This window comes from Malaclemys terrapin, chromosome 11, assembly GCF_027887155.1.
Source record: "Malaclemys terrapin pileata isolate rMalTer1 chromosome 11, rMalTer1.hap1, whole genome shotgun sequence".
Lineage (NCBI taxonomy): Eukaryota > Metazoa > Chordata > Testudines > Emydidae > Malaclemys > Malaclemys terrapin.
Genome location: NC_071515.1, coordinates 48003205 through 48021619, shown reverse-complemented (window position 1 = coordinate 48021619; position 18415 = coordinate 48003205). Strand labels below are relative to the sequence as shown.

Genomic DNA, 18415 nt, shown 5'->3' with positions numbered 1-18415 from the left:
TTATACATCATTGTACACCTCTGCTTGCCCAGGGAGTGTCAGTGACTAAACATTAACAAATTCATGATAGAGTACCTCATTTACTTATTTTAAGATCATAATATGTAGAGACTGTGCAGTCATAAATCCATCCCCCTGCTAGGGCTGGTTTGATAACAGCATAGAGAATTTTTAAACTCCTATGCTGCAGCTGTCATGGAGATAAAAGAAGATTCGCTGTACCACCCTGTCTGTGTCTCAGAAGTTCTGCCCACTGGAATTTTTTTAAATCCTGGTTTCCTTTGCTTGGAAATAATCAGATTTTTCTCAGTGTATAGAATTTCCCATCTACTTGTGGGCAAGCTTGATCAAATTCAGGTTGAGTGGGCTGATGTTGTGATCATGAATCTGTTTCTGCCTGGGGTAAACCCAATGGGTTCTCTATCTTCTGGCATATTGGTGCTGCTTTGTGCTGCTCAGGTCATGCATGGTAGCCCTAAGGCAATTGTCAGTCAGGGAAATTCCACATGGCATTCAGCCATTGTACAGTCTCCTACCCCTTCACCTCCTTGCTAACCATGTGCCCTGGTGATCCCTGGTAATCCATTGCTACTGGAATGGCGCTCAGGAGCCTTTGTGGCCAGAGCAAATTAGAGTAGCCTTAAGACATGCACTGAAAGCCAGACTGGTACCTGAATTGCCTCAGTATTAGGGGAGTAAAAAGAAGGTTTAAAGGTGCCTTTTCACACACACGGATCCCTGCTGTGCTGATCACTCCTCACCAGGGATTCTAGGAACAATGTCTTCAACAAAATGAGAACAAAGGATGGACAAATCTTAATTATGAGGGTAGAAACTACCCTGCCCTAGACAAGATCCTTCATCCAGATAAGTAGCATCTCCCTCATTGTGTCTGGATGTAGACCTGAACAACTCACTCACATCTAGGTCCTTTTCTCGGACACTGGGAAAGTCGAGACTCTGCACCATCTGTGTCCAATGAAAAAGTAGATGCAGAAGTGACTGTTGGCTTTCAGAGCATGATGCGCAGCTATGTCTTCAGGCTTCTTCTTGAATCAGAGCTGAGTGCAAGACTGGCATTTTGTGAAAAAAATCAATACAGTTCTTCTCTTGCTGACATGGATCCTCAGAATAATGTTCTCCCCCCCCCCCCCCCCCCCCAAGTCAGGCCCTGGGATGCTTTATTTTATAAATCAATAGAAATCACATGACACTTTAAACTGATACCACACATGATCTTAGCTGAGAAGTGATTTTTACACTTTGAAGTCTTGATTGGCACACTTAGCTCAAATGTAGGTAGCAAGCAGTCCACAACTGCCTAGAGCAGGGGTGGGCAAACTACGGCCCGCGGGACCATCCTACCCGGCCCCTGAGCTCCTGGCCTTGGAGGCTCGCCCCCGGCCCCTACCCTGCTGTCCCCTCTCCCCCGCAGCCTCAGCTCACTTGCTCCGCCACCGGCGCAATGCTCTGGGCGGTGAGTTCCTGGGGCAGCGCAGCTGCAGAGCCCGGCCTGACCCGGTGCTCTGTGCTGCGTGGTGGTGGTGGCAGCGTGGCCCGGTGCTCCAGGCAGCACGGGCAGGGAGCAGCGGGGGTTGGATAGAGGGCAGGGGAGTTCGGGGTGGTGGTCAGGGGGCGGGGGTGTGGATAGGGGTTGGGGCGGTTGGGGGAGAAACAGGGGGTTGTATGGGGGCAGGGGATCTGGGGGGCAGTCAGGAAGGAGGGGGGGTTGAATGGGGTTGCAGGGGGCAGTCAGGGGTAGAGGTTCCGGGGGCAGTCAGGGGACAGGGAGAAGGGGTAGGAGTCCCAGGGGGGCCGTTAGGAATGAGAGGAGGGATTGGATGGGACGGGGATAGGGTCCGGGGGCAGTCAGGGGGACAGGGAGTGGGGGAGTGTGGATGGGGCAGGGGGTCACAGAGGGGCCATCAGGGAACAGGGCCAGGGGAGGTTGGATGGGGCAGGAGTCCGGGGGGGTGGGGGGCAGATAGGAGGTGGGGGCCGAGCAACGACCCCCTCCCCTGACTGGCCCTCCATACAATTTACGAAACCCGATGCAGCCCTCAGGCCAAAAAGTTTGCCCACCCCTGGCCTAGAGCCCTGCAGCTTTAAAAAACAAGAAAAGTAAGCTTACCTGTAGGCTCAATGCAATGGGTACTAGAGATGGCAATCAGTAAAATGTCTGGTCAGGATAAATTTTCTGGAGAAATAAGTCTAGTATTCCAAACAAACATTAATGATACTGGGGATCACAGAGAGAACTATCTTGGGAAAATCCAATGGTACTTTTCACAAGAGGAGAAGAGTTAGCCATAGTGTCCTCCCCAATTCGCCCTTTATTTTCATACTGTATTCTTCGTCACTTCCTGTCCTTATGCAGTTTTCCTACAATATATACTGTTAAACATCTGTTATGTCCCACCCAAGAGATGGCTGCAGTTCTATGGTTGTTGAAATGACTTCTGTTTATGTATATTATACATAGATTATACAAACTCATACACACTTTATATACATGTAGCTAGTGAATAGAATCCTTTTGGATAATGGAAATATTTAATGAAGATACTGACTTTATTTTTATAAGACATGGGACAACTTTAAAATTAAATAGTTCTCAAGTTTTATGAAGAAATATTTTTGAATGGAAGAAGAGCTATGGGAACAACTTGACTATACTTTTGAACTTAACTATTTGTCAAATGTCTCAACGCTCCTCCTGAAGGTATTTTAGTCAGTTACAGTTAATCATTACCTGAAACTATGTGAAAAATCTATCCAGAACCAGTGGACAGTACACTGTTGTTTTGCTAGACAGGGAAGAAAGGTAGACAGTTGAGTCATAGCTATTAGTTATTCATTACACTTAAATTTAGTCAACGACTATAGGATTTTCCAATGTTATTCCCACTTTTGATTTATAGTGTTACTGATCTCCTAGGATAAGCTCCTCTAAAAGAGGGCAGAATCCTACTTCTCCCATTTAGCCAGGCTAATTGCTTTGTGGTGGGAAGAACAGGGAGTCCAGAGGCCATGCACAAGGGGCTTCACAACCCCCGGCTTGCTGTGGATCATGTCTCTCTAAAGAAGCATCCAGGCAGAGTTCAAGGGTGGGTTAGGGAAATGGTGGAGCTATGGAGAAGAGTTCTGCCAACTGCACAGAATCACTAGCTAGGAGCCCTGCTGTAGCAGCAGCCATGGACTGGTTGTGAAGATGCGCTGCATCCTGGACACAGGTGATGGGCAGCGAAAGATTCCATTCTTCGAGCCATGTGAAGCCTGTTTACTTGGGTTTTGTGCCAGTCATATGAATTTCACCTAAGGTGAGAAATCTAAAGAAACATGTTGGAAGTACCCTCTATGCACAAGCCATGCTGGAGTAAAGGTGAGTGGTAAAGAATACAGATGAGCATTTACTAATTTCCCACTCTTGCAGAGTATGTAACTCATGAGCCACAATCATGGATGTGATTTCAATTAGGGTCCTTTAAGATACAGTATCAGCAATGGAGTGCGGTTGCTAATGATCTCTTATACCAGTTAAGTATTTATCATAATTGGATGAAATTTTTAAGCTTCATTTTTATTTCTTGTTTCTTAAAAATATTAAACAATTATCACGATTAAAGGATAATGTGAAAAAAGCAGATATACAATTTTATAACCTTCTATTCAAACTGCTGCGGCTTTTGAAATCCACCAAGATCTAACTTCCATAAAATGCCTGCATAAAGCAGCATTCCTGATATAATACTTGCTTTTCCCAGAGTTCCCTCACCACAAGTTTGCTCGCTCTGAATAATAAAACTTGTTTTCACCTCCAAGTACTGAACTGAGTTTATATCGTCACTTTCTACTACTTTTTGTATGATTTTCAGGGGATTTTTTGCTGGCTCTTCAGAAGACCCCATTCATTTTGTTTGCTTTTTTTTTTGGAATGAACTATAATAACCTGATTTTTGCCAGTGCTTTGAAAATTATCAGTAATGAACCTTCAGAGACTTCGCTTTTTACCTGCATTCTTCTTTCATCTGTTCGTAATCTTCATGGAGATTACTCAAAGGATGCATTTTTGCTTCATTAGTTGTTATGGTGATGTGCTTGAGGAAGATATTATAATTATTGTTTGCTTGAAAGAAGCACCTGTGCTTCAGGAAGTAGGTTTCACTAGAATCAGTTCAGGCTTAGGCACAGACACAGAATCACTAGCATTTGCTTGAGTGGCCCTTCTTGGCTTAAGAACTTTCTTAGTGCATTCTTGTGAGAAACCTTTACGTCTGCTCTTCTTTGGATTTTTATTTCCCCTATTAACATTCTGCTTAACAGCCCAGGCACCATCATGGGCTTGGTTCACTTCCACTGACATACTGAGAGGCAAACTATACTTTCCTGTGCAAACAGGGGTCACTGCTTGCAAGTAGGTATTCAGGCCTGGGGAGGACAGATGGTATTTTCACCTCCACACTTTTGAGGGTCTCACCAGGAGAGGATAGCTTTAATCTCCACTGGGCAGCCATAGGAACCATGTTTTCAGAAGTTGTTTGGGGACTGTACTGAATCAATGCATTTCCTGGTGCTTCAGTAGTATCTCATCTCTACTCCACACCTTTCGCTTCAATCCAGTTCAGATTGTGGTTTTTCTTTCTGACATCCTGATGTCTAGCTGTGACATGGATGTCTAGCTGTGAGCTCAAGCTCAACAAGGCTTAAACAGAGCTTTTAATGACCCCCCCCCCATTTGTTGCTCCCCACTACCTCATTCTTGACCTCTGTGGGTGACACCACCAGCCTGCTTGTCTCTTAGACCCATAACCTGAGTGTACTCTGACTCGTGCCTCTCTTTAGGTCCCCCCATCCAGACTATGCCTAAGTCTTGTTGATTGTTTCTGCATAATGTCTCTAAGATAAAGCCTTTCCCCTACCCATCCACACTGCTAAAAAACTCTCATCCTGGGCTGTCAGCATCTCACATCTCAATTACTGCCACACACGTGTGCCTGGCCTTGACAAATACAACATTGTCCTGCTCACATCCATTCAGAATACTGCTGCAAAATTCGTTCTCGTAGCTTTTCACTCTCACCATACTTTGCTCTGTTGGCTCCCCATTCTCTATCACATCAATTAAAAACTTCACATTCAAGGCCTTTCATGGCCTATCATAGGGTTACCATATTTTGTCCCTCCTAATGGAGGACACTCCCGGGGCCCCGCCCACGCCCCCAGCCCCGCCCCCGCCCCCTCCCAAAGTCTCCGCCCCCTCCCCTGCTTCCCGCGAACATTTAATTCGCGGGAAGCCTGAAGCAGGTAAGGGGAGGTGTGGGGGGGGGGAGGCGCGGCCCAGCCCAGCTCAGCCCAGGCTGGCTCCCCCGGCGGCTCCAGCCTGGGTCGGCTCGGGCCCTGGGGTGCCGGCCCCGGCCGACCACCCCCGGCGGCCCGGCGCACCCCCCGGCTCCCAGCCCCGCGGGCCCGGCCCCCGGCTCCCCGATCCTGGCCCGGCTCCCAGCCCCACCGGCCCGGCCCCCCGGCCCCCAGCCCCCCGACCCGCGGGCCCGGCCCGGCCCCCAGCCCCCCGACCCCGGCCCGGCCCCCAGCCCCCCGATCCCGTCCCGGCCCCCCGACCCGCGGGCCCGGCCCGGCTCCCCGCGGGCCCGGCCCCCCGACCCCGGCCCAGCTCCCCGCCCCGGGGGCCCGGCCCGGCTCCCCGACCCCGGCCCGGCTCCCCGACCCGCGGGCCCGGCTCCCGGCCCGGCACCATGCCCCCGGCCCCGCACAAAGAGGCCCCGGCCGAGCCTCCCGATTTTCCCGGACATGCCCGGCTTTTGGGGATTTCCCCCCGGACGGGGATTTGAGCCCCCAAAAGCCGGACATGTCCGGGAAAATCCGGACGTATGGTAACCCTACCTATCACCACCCTACCTACCATTTCTCACTCAATGTCAAGATGCTGACTTCCTCCTGTGCTTGTCCCCACTTTTCAAACAAGCACCTTTGTGCTTTCTCCCATGCTGCCCCTCAGGCATGGGAGGAGCCGCCAATACACATCTGCAAAGGGCTTCCTTGTTATCCTCTTTCAGATTTCTCCATAAAGCTCAGCTTTTTTGTGATGCTTTTCTGACATTACACCGTATCCCAGCAAACACATAGGAGTTATTGCAGGAGTCCTTTGATTCATGAGAGCTGCTTTAGTTGGAGCTGGAACAAACACGCAGGAAAATCCCAGCTACTGATTTGCATTTTCTTATTAGTTGTTTGTGATACTGAATTTAAGAGAAGAGTTTCAGATCCACCCAGACACTGTCCAAGCCACTCCAGTGGTTTGACAGACCCTCACTTCAGTGACACATACTTCTCTCAATGAACTTCTAAAAATGAAATCTTGATAATCACAGGACATTCATCTGATCAGAGATGCCCCAAATCCAGTCACTCTTACATTTTTTAAACAATCAATGGGCACTTTCTTGTACCCAGAACCTTGGTAGAGGGACACTCCATCAGTTTCCTTTCATTGCAAGTTTCAGTGAGCTGATGGAGTCTGCCAGGTTGATGAGCTGCACGTACATTGTAAAAGACACCATGAATCTGGCTGAGCATATTGAAGTGCTTCTTAGATTATCATGTTCCTTAATTTAAAATGTCGGTGTAGCTGATGAATCACTCATACTTATCACAATGTTTATTCTAAAAGGAGCAGTCATCCAGAAATAAATGTAACATGACATAAAAAGTCTGAATAACTAACGTGGACAAATAGCAATACTAAGCATTGCTTTTGTTTATCCTACAAAAAGAGGATTAGACAAATGAATCAGTGTCCATATGAGACAAATATCGTTTTACCTGGGCTGGTATACAAAGGGTGCAGACATTAGATCATGATTTAAATATGTAGACATATGCATTTCAATGATTATAAGGCCATTCTTATTTCAATCAAGATACCATCATGGCTTTTGGGGGATGGATGATTATTTTTCTATTGGGACAAAATTTGTTTGGTCCCTGAAGTTAGGCAACTATATCTATTGTTAGGCACCTTAATAAGAGGCCAGATTTTCAGACATGCTGAGCACGATATCTCCCAATCAAGTGCGTGGGACTTGCACCAGCTGAGGATGGTCTCTTAAGGACCATATACCAGTTACGGATATCTAAAGTGCTCAACTGAATGAGACAAGAGTCCTGTGGGGAAAAAATAGTACAAGGTCATGAAATTAATCCATATGCCCAAGGAAGCACAATTAAGATTGCACAGCCAACCTTATTCTGGCACTTTCTAACTGCTGAGTGCTTGGCTTTGCAACCATAATATTCTTTTAATGTAATTTATTTGTATAGAATTCCGACTCACACATGTGTGTATCTATTACCTACAAGGAATATAATAAGGTACCATAATAAAATAGCATCAAATATTTGTTTCACATCTGAATTTTGGCAACCAATACTTTTTATAGCTCATTTCGTTGACTTGCTTTGCCCATAAAGAACCCTGAAGGATTCAAGATTTTTTAGATCTAGCTTCAGATTACATCTTTCCTACCTAAAAAAAGAAGAACAGGAGTACTTGTGGCACCTTAGAGACTAACAAATTTATTAGAGCATAAGCTTTCGTGGACTACAGCCCACTTCTTCGGATGCATATAGAATGGAACATATATTGAGGAGATATATATACACACATACAGAGAGCATAAACAGTGGGAGTTGTCTTACCAACTCTGAGAGGCCAATTAATTAAGAGAAAAAAAACTTTTGAAGTGATAATCAAGCTAGCCCAGTACAGACAGTTTGATAATAAGTGTGAGAATACTTACAAGGGGAGATAGAGTCAATGTTTGTAATGGCTCAGCCATTCCCAGTCCTTATTCAAACCGGAGTTGATTGTGTCTAGTTTGCATATCAATTCTAGCTCAGCAGTCTCTCTTTGGAGTCTGTTTTTGAAGTTTTTGAAGCTTCCATCCAGGACACACCACACGATCCATTGTCTACAGCCAAGCTCTAAGATATAACCGCATTTGCTCCAATCCCTCAGATAGAGACAAGCACCTACAAGATCTCTATCAAGCATTCTTAAAACTACAATACCCACCTGCTGAAGTGAAAAAACAGATTGACAGAGCCAGACGAGTACCCAGAAGTCACCTCCTACAAGACAGGCCCAACAAAGAAAATAACAGAACACCACTAGCTGTCACCTTCAGCCCCCAACTAAAACCTCTCCAGCGCATCATCAGAGATCTACAACCTATCCTGAAAGATGATCCTTTACTCTCACAGATCTTGGGAGACAGACCTGTCCTCGCTTACAGACAACCCCCCAACCTAAAGCAAATACTCACCAGCAACCACACATCACTGAACAAAACCACTAACCCAGGAACCTATCCTTGTAACAAACCCCGATGCCAACTCTGTCCACATATCTATTCAAGTGACATCATCATAGGACCTAATCACATCAGCCATACCATCAGGGGCTCGTTCACCTGCACATCTACCAATGTGATATATGCCATCATGTCCCAGCAATGCCCCTCTGCCATGTACATTGGCCAAACCGGACAGTCTCTACGCAAAAGAATTAATGGACACAAATCTGACATCAGGAATCAAAATACTCAAAAACCAGTGGGAGAACACTTTAACCTGTCTGGTCATTCAGTGACAGACCTGCGGGTGGCTATATTACAACAGAAAAACTTCAAAAACAGACTCCAAAGAGAGACTGCTGAGCTAGAATTGATATGCAAACTAGACACAATCAACTCCGGTTTGAATAAGGACTGGGAATGGCTGAGCCATTACAAACATTGACTCTATCTCCCCTTGTAAGTATTCTCACACTTATTATCAAACTGTCTGTACTGGGCTAGCTTGATTATCACTTCAAAAGTTTTTTTTCTCTTAATTAATTGGCCTCTCAGAGTTGGTAAGACAACTCCCACCTGTTTATGCTCTCTATATGTGTGTATATATATCTCCTCAATATATGTTCCATTCTATATGCATCCGAAGAAGTGGGCTGTAGTCCACGAAAGCTTATGCTCTAATAAATTTGTTAGTCTCTATGGTGCCACAAGTACTCCTGTTCTTCTTTTTGCGGATACAGACTAACACGGCTGTTACTCTGAAACCTTTCCTACCTGTGGATGTCGGGAAAATGCACAAGCACCAGCTTCTAAATAGTGGAAACTTTTCAACTGGTTTGTTAAAAGGCCAAGGTAGGGATGTAAAAGGGTGTGTCAAAAATGTGCATATGACACCATAATTGAATATTGTTATATTGAATGACTGTTGGTTTGTTTCTGGGGTCTTTTTAAAGAGACATTTAACAAAGCAGGGGAGTGAAATGGACAGTGGATTTTTAAAGCGAGAAAATATAAAGACCCATTTTGGATCTGTGTGTTGCTGTGTAAGGAACAAAGATAAGGAATACAAAATAAGAACCTATATCCATAAGTTCATCTCTCATGAGAAGGGAATCTCTGTTCACTTACAAGAAGGAAGACCAAAATAATCCGACCGTATGCTTCATCAACACAAAGAAAAATTATACCATAATTATATTCAACTGGATTATCACAACCAATTTTCTTTTGCAGCGATGTGCATATTCAGTTTAGAGAAGAGCTATTTAATTGATTAAAGGTACAGATTGCTTTTAGCTATGATGGCAGAGGCATTTAGGCCAATTTTTAATGTTGCCAACTATCATGATTTTTGTCCAGAGTCCTGTGGTATTTGGTATTTTTCTTAGAGCCCCAGCTGATGGAATCAAGAGATTGCATGACAATCTCCGCTTTCATTAAAAATAACAGACACTCATAGCACCTCAGAATGCACAATACTTAAGCTACAGGTATTCCCTCTCACAGGAGGATTAAACTTAACACCAGTGTTGAGATCAGGAAGACATTTTCCACTGCCACATGTTTGCATTGCATATTTTTACCTTCCTCTGAACTGAGCAGGCATCATATGTTAGGGTCACATATGTTTGTCCCGTGTGATTGGTTTTCTTGCAGTTGAGAGGAGGGCATTCAGGTATCTTGGTCCTTTCTTTCTTCTATTTCAATGCTAATGCTAAAAAAATAAAATTCCAAAATAACTTTTCAGTATTGAATCCTGTGAGGTCAAATTAAACTTTGTACTAAACCGAATTGCTTAGTTCACTCCCAATGAATATCACATTGGAAAACAAAATAGGAGATGAACTGAATTCCTGTGTAGTCAGGCCAACTGACCTCTCCACCCTCTTTCTTTGAGGAGGGATCCATGAATGGTTTTCCAGGCTCCAGAAAATTAAACAAGTAAAGTACTCCGAAGGGATCTTGGGTAAAAGGACACTACTGGATGCTTCCTTTTCAGTAGTTCTATTTCTCTTATTTGGTGTGATCAGTGGAGCCTTCAATTGCAGTCCATGCTTAGATATCACAGTGCTGGAGTCTCATGGCTTTTCTACACAGAGCTGCAGCGTGCTCTACAGGGGTGGGCGCTATCTCGTGTGCATTAATGTAGTCCGTGTGAAACCATAGGTGCTGGAACTAGGGGTGCTGCCACACCCCCTGGCTTGAAGTGGTTTCCAGGATATGGAGTTTGCAGTTTGGTTCAGTAGCTCTCAGCACCCCCACTATACAAATTGTTCGAGCACCTCTGTGTGACACGGACAGGACTATATCAAGATGGGAACTATGTACCTTTTAATTTGTGCCAGCAGGATCTACACAGGGCAGATAAAGCACTCTATGGTTTAAACCCCTGTAGGGTGCACTGCAGCACTGTGTAGACAAGCCCTTAATATAAGTGATGCCCTCTGAGAAGTTTGAAAACAAAATTTCTAGCCCTGCAAATTTATTCTTATTAAAATCTCCATGTTTGTCAAGCTCTTTTTTCAAACTCTGTTGGAATGTACATTCTTAGCTATAGTTGGTAATGACCTTGTTGATTACATCTTGCCTATGTTCTAAGGGAACAGGCTCTTTAACTGTACATCAATAGATATTGAGCAAGTTCCAAGTTTTTAAGGCACAGTTTATTATGTGGTTTGCACAACTCTACTGTATTAATTCTCAGATTACGGGTATTTGAGACAGGGTAATTCTAAACACTTTAGCCCTTTCTCTGTTTACTAGATAGAGTTTGAAACACTACCAATAAGCTATTTTGTTAACCATGCTGGATAACTACAGTTGGCGAGACAGGCAATAAACCAGCATCTGCTTTTGTATTTTCTGTAAATCAGGCTGCAAATAATTAAACTTCAGATTTTTGGAATCTACCCAATTAATGGGAAAAAAGCCTGCTGCGTTCAGTGCCCTGGAAAGTTCTTTTACCATGAAGTCATAACTGATATTGTACTAGTTGAAGAGTATTCTGCTCATCTCCTTATAGATCTTTATAATTTAGACCCATCTATTAGCAGGATGAATTAATTTCTGCTGACGGTGGTCTGGGGTCCTAAAGAAATATTGTTCTTCTTGAGGCATTAAACATCTCCATCACAGGATACAGTCCTGAAAGCACCTATAGATTACTCACTCTAATGCTACTACCTTGAGTAGTCATATTAAAAATCAATGGATTACTCATGACAGTAAAACCTAGTAAAGATAGTAAACATTTGCAGGCTCTATACATTTCCATACTTCAGGCAATATTCTATAATTATTCATCCTTTTTCTCCGTCTTTGTCTATATTTATGTGTGTCTGTAGACCCAATCACTGCTATAAAAGTAAAAGATTTGACATAACTACACATGAAAATTCATCTGGACAAACCAATTGTGTATACAGGGGTCGGCAGCCTTTCAGAAGTGGTGTGCCGAGTCTTCATTTAGTCACTCTAATTTAGGGTTCCCCGTGCCACTAATACATTTTAACGTTTTTAGAAGGTCTCTTTCTATAAGTCTATAATATATAACTAAACTATTGTTGTATGTAAAGTAAATAAGGTTTTTAAAATGTTTAAGAAGCTTCATTTAAACTTAAATTAAAATGCAGAGCCCCCTGGACCGGTGGCCAGGACCCGGGCAGTGTGAGTGCCACTGAAAATCAGCTCGCGTGCTGCCTTCGGCATGCGTGCCATAGGGGTTGCCTACCCTTGGTGTATAGTCTGATACTTTCCATCAGCTCTTACCACAGTCCCCTTAAGACAGTAATGGGAAAAGCTCAAACAATTCAGGGCAGAAACCCCCCCCAAAAGAAAGACAGAGCAGAAAGGGAGACACCCGATAATAAGGTAGCACTGGGAGTAAGGAAACATACAGTAAAAGGAGTGAGACTTTTAGGAATTTGGTAGAAAACACAGCAAAGTGAATTCTCATCCTGTCCCAGCAGACTGGGATGTGCAGAAGTAGTTACTTGTTCTGCCGAGTACAAAAATATATAGTGGTGTTTCATTGTGAAAATAGTCATCTCACAGAAACATGATTTGACTCAATTTCTCAATCTTGGCCAGCGAGCCTGGAAGTGCTATAGAAGTACTTAGTTGAGGGGAAGGTGGGGCTTTTTATGACCCACAGCAACAACTCTGGCTGAAAACTCATATCAAGTACCTCCCAGCTACAAGAATCATAGCAGTGATGGGGGGTGCGGCGCACTTCAAGAGTGATGATGTTGTAAATGGCTATAAAAAGGAAAGTAGGGAAGTTAACAGAGAAGATAAACGTATTTCAGCACTTTGGTTACACCTGATGATTCAAGTGATCAAGTGTTAACAATGCACTGAACTCAGTGCCTTAAATTGTGGGGGTTATGGGAGAGCAAACTCACCAATGCACTTCAGCATTATGTCCAGATCTCTAAATACTAATTTTTTTTGTGCATGGTGTTTTTTTCACTTCAGAAGCATATCCTTACTTGTGTTTTCAGTACTTGGTTCCAGCCTGCTTGGGATCAATTAGCATAAGGCAGTGTGCATAGTATTCAGCATGGTTTATAACTATGATCTGTTTTAAAAAAAAAAAGAATGGCTATTAACAAAGGTAAGTTTCTGATAGATAAACATATTTTTGAGCCTGTGTAATGCTGTCTTCTCTTGGAGATAAATCCTGCAATTCTTCACTCTACACTCCAGTTGACTTCAGTGGGAGTTTAGCCTGAATAAAGACTGCAGGACTTGCCCTTTGTTTGAAGAGAAGATATATAGAAAGAAAAACAACCTAATATTTTATGAAATCTCAAGAAGAACCTGAGAAAACTGATGTCACACTGAGGTAAACTGGGCTTGTGTTGTGCTGCGGGCATTGGGCATTTAAGAAAATATTTAACTCGTGGCTTACACTTGTATTATGCAGATGAAATAGGTTAGAAACCATCTTGGAAAAGCTCTTCTGCAGGCGACATGGTCTGCAGTAGTCTGCCCTAAGCTTCATATCATCATTCAGGACCTTGTCAATTTCTGAGAAGGACTGAGCTTGATAGTTGCGGCAGATGTTGTCGGCATAGATAAACTTGCAGGAAAGTGTTGCTGGCAAGTTGTTGATGTACACATTGTACGGTATTGGTGAAAGAACTGAATCTTGAAGAAGACTGTTAATCTGACAGTTCCAGGAACTGCAATGGTCGCCTATGTGTATTCTGAACTGCCTATTTTGGAGGAAGAGCTCTACTACTTCACCCAAAGTGGGGCAACACGAGAGAATTTACACGGAAGGCCTCTCTGCAAACCATGTCATAAGCAGCAGTCCAGGAACATGGCTCCTGTCTTTGGTTTTCAACAAAATCTATTTTCTATAAAGGTTGTCAAGGCCAAGACTTGATCACAGGTGCTACGTACTTTCCTGAACCCTGCCTGCTCAACCTGCAAAACATTGTCCAACTCCGGAGCAATTCGTTGGAAGATCAAGCACTCAGACACCTTAAGACACCTTTAGACACACTGACAGCAAGCCATGTGGTGAGGGTCCTTGCCCAGCACGAGCAAGGCAATAATCTTAGCTTGACGCCAAGTACATGGCAGCTTCTTCTCATTAATGACTCATATATAGAAATTAGTGAGCCAGTGTGATGCCTTTGGTCCAAGGTGCTTAAGGAATTCTGGCAAGATGTTATCATACCCTGCCACTGTACCTGGTTTGATGGAGTTAAGGGCCTTATCTAGCTCATCGACTGTAATTAACTTTGGTTGACTCCTGCCTACATTCTAATGTTGAAGTTGACACCATTCATCGTGTACTTTGTGTTTAATCATTTCTCCAGCAGAACCTTTGCTTTGCTTGCAACCTCACTGGGTGGTTTTGCCTGGTGATCACTGAACAACACCCAGCCAATAGATCAGATTCCACCACTTCTGGCTGGAATAAGTGAAGTCAAGCTTCCCCATAAATTCCTTCCACCAAGCGGTGTCCAGAGACTCATCAGATGGTCTGCAATGTCTAGGTCACCAGATAATTCAAATTTCCGGAGCAAGGCGTGGTAATCGGCACTCAGGCAGAGCATTTAAATTGATTGACAATAGCCTCGTGGTATAGCTGAACATGCAGCTTTGTAAATGGCTCCTTGGAATCAGCGTAGGCTTCATTGACTGGGGTACAGTGTGATCGAATGGTAACCCCACTATCGGTTCAAGAGCATTGCAGAACTTTTCCCAATCTGCCTTACGAAAATTCCACCTGACACTTGATTGAATTTCAAATGGTGGGTAGCTGGAGCCCAATGTGAACATCAGCTAATTTGTTACTAATTTAAATTAGTTAATCTCTCAAGTGCAACTCTCCCTGTCCTTTCTTCATTGAAGTGTTTCTAGTCAACTTCACGACCAGGTACAATAAACATCTTTTTTAAAAAAAAAAACCCCAAAAACCCCAAACCAGATGATTTGATGGTAGGATGTGTATTAATGGTCCATCCTTCAAGATGCTGAATCCATCCTGAGAAGAGCAAAACAGCCTTGTGATGGGGCAGGGTCCTGCTCCTGTCTCTTTTCAAGCAACAAACCTCTCAGAGACCTTCTTCTGGTCAAACATCTCATGGTTTACGTCACAGTGTTCTCCCCACCACTTCTATAAACTCATGCAACTCTGTATATACAAGATCATAAAACCCTTAGCTCACTCAGCCAATGAGGAGGGACACAGAAGATATCTTCCCCCTGAGAGAGCTCTGGCAAGCCTGCAGATCTCTCTCTTCCCCTGAGTACTTCCTTTATGTACCTTTTCTACCGCTTGGGTAATGGGCTAATTAGCCTTGGGGCTCTTCTCAGCCAAAAACTCAATCCACACGTTAGGCACAGCTCTTCTTAATCAGGGGTAATTGAGAGCAACTACTTGTAGTGGCAGTGACCAGAGTGCTGCATCAGTTGCTGTTTCCCAGCACTCTGTCACAACCCTCATCACCTATTAATTTCTATTGGGCCTTAACTCAGACAGCTCAGGGATATAATAAGGTGTTGTGCTCTTAGACTTTTTGCACCTACTTTCTACTGAGTCTTACAAATGAGAAATTATGAACCCTTACTTGTAACTCTAATAGCTAAAACTCCCTCCTCTTTAAAGAAGCATTGAATACGTGACATCCCCCATCTACCCAATGAAGCGAGAGAGCTTCAAACATTGATATGGGAGGCTGCAGTGTAGCAGGAATGGCTGGACTAAGATTAAGAAAGGAATGGACATGAAGAGTTCATGCAGTTGTTAGCTCTAGGGAGCAATTAGTGTGGGGAACAGACTCCCTAGCAGCAGCTGAAGCTGCATTTAGAAATATTTGGAAGAATACAAAGAGTAATTGGGGCAGTGGACACTGAGGACCTGATCTTGTTTTCACTAGAGTTGATATTTTGCCACTGACTTCAGTGGAGTAGGACTGGGTCCTAAAGGGCTAAGATGAAATTCTGTCCTCAGATATGTAACATAGGCATACCTCCCTCTGAAGTACATTGGAGTTTGTACTGATCTAAATACGCTGTGTGGACTCAGTACTGTAAATTAGCATTTCATTTACAACAGTGAATCAAAAATCAATTTCCTTTTGAATCACAAGTTCTGCAGCCAAGTTCATTCCTGTGTAACTCCAATAACTTCCACTCCATTTGGCCCCTCATGTCTCAGGAGTAAAGAAGTATGGAACCCTCATTGGAAAAAAGTGTTAATTAAATACAAACACATGCACTTTAGTCCATAAAGCCATCACTGCTTTCTCTGAGTAAAATACCCCAAATCCTGTGTTCAGAACAAGCAGTTAATGGTGAAGCAAAGAGTCCTGAAAGAGACTTCACTCCCAGCTATGAGAACAGCATTAGTAAAACACAGTATCTAACAAATCACAAGGTGTTACCTAGTGTTACTGTGCACTACCCAACAGGACCAAATTCTGCCCTCAGCCATGACTGTACACCCCATTTGAAAATAATGAACCCGCATGGGTGTAGCTGAGAGTAGAATCAGCACCATATTGTGGCCCAAAAGCCTAACAGACTTGCATTTAAGAACTTCTCTAAAACCTGAGGGACGAGGTGGTGAGCAACCTCCTATAGTGCAATCCATTCCCTAAAATTAACCAAATGTAAAACCCTCAAGAAGCTACCTAGAACATCTTCTGGAGCAAAAGCCTTGCAATTTGTATTTATTCAAGATAACATTTATGGGTGTTTAAAGTTAGGCCTCTTCATCTGTATTTAGGACCCTAAGTCAAACTGACCCAAGGACTTTTAGTTGCTATTAATACCTAGCTCTTATAGACCTTTCCATCAGTAGTTCTCAAAGTGCTTTACAAAGGAGGTTAGTATCATTATCCCCATTTCAGGCATAAGAGGGGAAATGACTTGCCCAAGTGGCCAGCTGGCTGAGCCAGGATTAGAGCCCAGCTCTCCTGAGTCCTGCTCCAGTGGTCTGTCCATTAGAACCACACTGCTGTCTGTGCATTTTTATGTCATGGGCAATTTCTGCCACACACCCAGTCTGTGGAACCAATTTAATTATTATTACTTGTCTTACAGTAATGACTAGAGTCCTCAGTCAGAATCACAGCTGCATTGTACAAACACATAATAAGACAACCCCTGCCCCAAACAACTTGTAATCACCCAATTGGGGTGTGGGAGGTCAGGATTTGGGGATCACCCCTTGCTTGTTGCAGAGGACAGTTTAGTGGGGCCTTCAACAATTATGTTGAGAAAGAGGGGTTTGGAGAGTGGGGATGGGCTGAAAGAATGATGGAACCATCAACCATTCTCTCCTTCCACTGCTGAATAGGGGTAGAGTAGAGGGTTTACTGTGCTAGTGGAAATGGGGGAGTTTCATTTCTGCCTGTGGCCTTCATGGGCCTGTCCCAATGGGATTCCTTGAGCTGTGTGCTGAGGAGAGGGTTTACTGTTTCCGTGCATGTGTGCAATAACAGCTATGATGCCATGAATGATTATTAAAGATAGAACATACCAGTAAATGAGTGTAGCTTTATCTTTTCTGTTGTAAACCTGAGTGAAGTGTTCAATCGCTGGGTTAATACATAATTTTTACATATTTTTCATTAATAGGATCATTTGATCTGGATCAGTCAAAGCAAAGCTCTTATTTTCATGATGATTAATAGGTTAACAGTTGTAGAGTACATGGAATTTGTAAAGGATTACAAACCATGTATTGTGTGGGACTGGATTCTTGGCAGACTTCTCTGATTATTCTAATACATGTTTATAACCACATTTATATATTTTAGACCTTTTAATGCAGTAAAATGTTTGAAAATACCAAAATGTGCTTTAACCTACATTGAAGGACTAATCACCTTCACTATTTCATGTTTAATACAAAAGAAACAAAGACAGTGCTTAGGTCATAGCCACTCTTACAAAACATCTAAAACTGGTAAATGAAAAGAGTGAATATTCATAGCCAAAAGTGAAAGGAAATGCTAGCAGATCCTTAAATTTTAACTGCACAAGCTGCTACTCAATATCAAGAGAAACTAAAGGAGACATTCACTAATATATCTACTTTTCAGTATATTTCAGAATGAAACATGTCCTCTTTAGCAATCAGCATTAGTATCTCTTAAAAAACCCTGTTGTATGAACTATAATAAACCAAAATGTGATTACTTTTAAATACATTTATGAATTCATCATAGATGTGTATTTCCTCTATGCCCAGTTGTAACTTAAAATAACAAGAATATAGATCTAGAATTTGTGTAGCAAGTTTTTTAGCCATGCATTATAGTGAGATTTTTAGCCATGCATATACTACTTACCTTTCAGGGCAGGCCTTTAATTTCGGAAAGTGCTGAAAGGCATTACCGTACCCATTATCAAAAATCTTTTCTAGACATATCATTTATCTTTGTTGTGGTAATAAACAGATTCCCAGTGTTCTGGTATTAACAGTCCAGAAGTAACATATTAGCTTTAATTTTCCTTCCACAAGTTAAAATGATTATTTTGGGTAAAGCACATGGTTTTAGAAGACTATGAAGATA

General features: G+C 43.2%; 1 protein-coding gene across 1 annotated transcript in view; it reads right to left on the bottom strand.

Annotated features, from left to right (window-relative positions):
* Window positions 1-18415, bottom strand: part of ITGB6 (integrin subunit beta 6) — a 79832-nt gene extending 61417 nt beyond the window's left edge. Inside the window, exons 1-2 of the mRNA XM_054044682.1 lie at window positions 18191-18415; window positions 9956-10086 (exon numbers count right to left, since the gene is read on the bottom strand). The gene's annotated coding sequence lies outside the window, so the exon portion shown is untranslated. The remainder of the gene's footprint in view (window positions 1-9955; window positions 10087-18190) is intronic.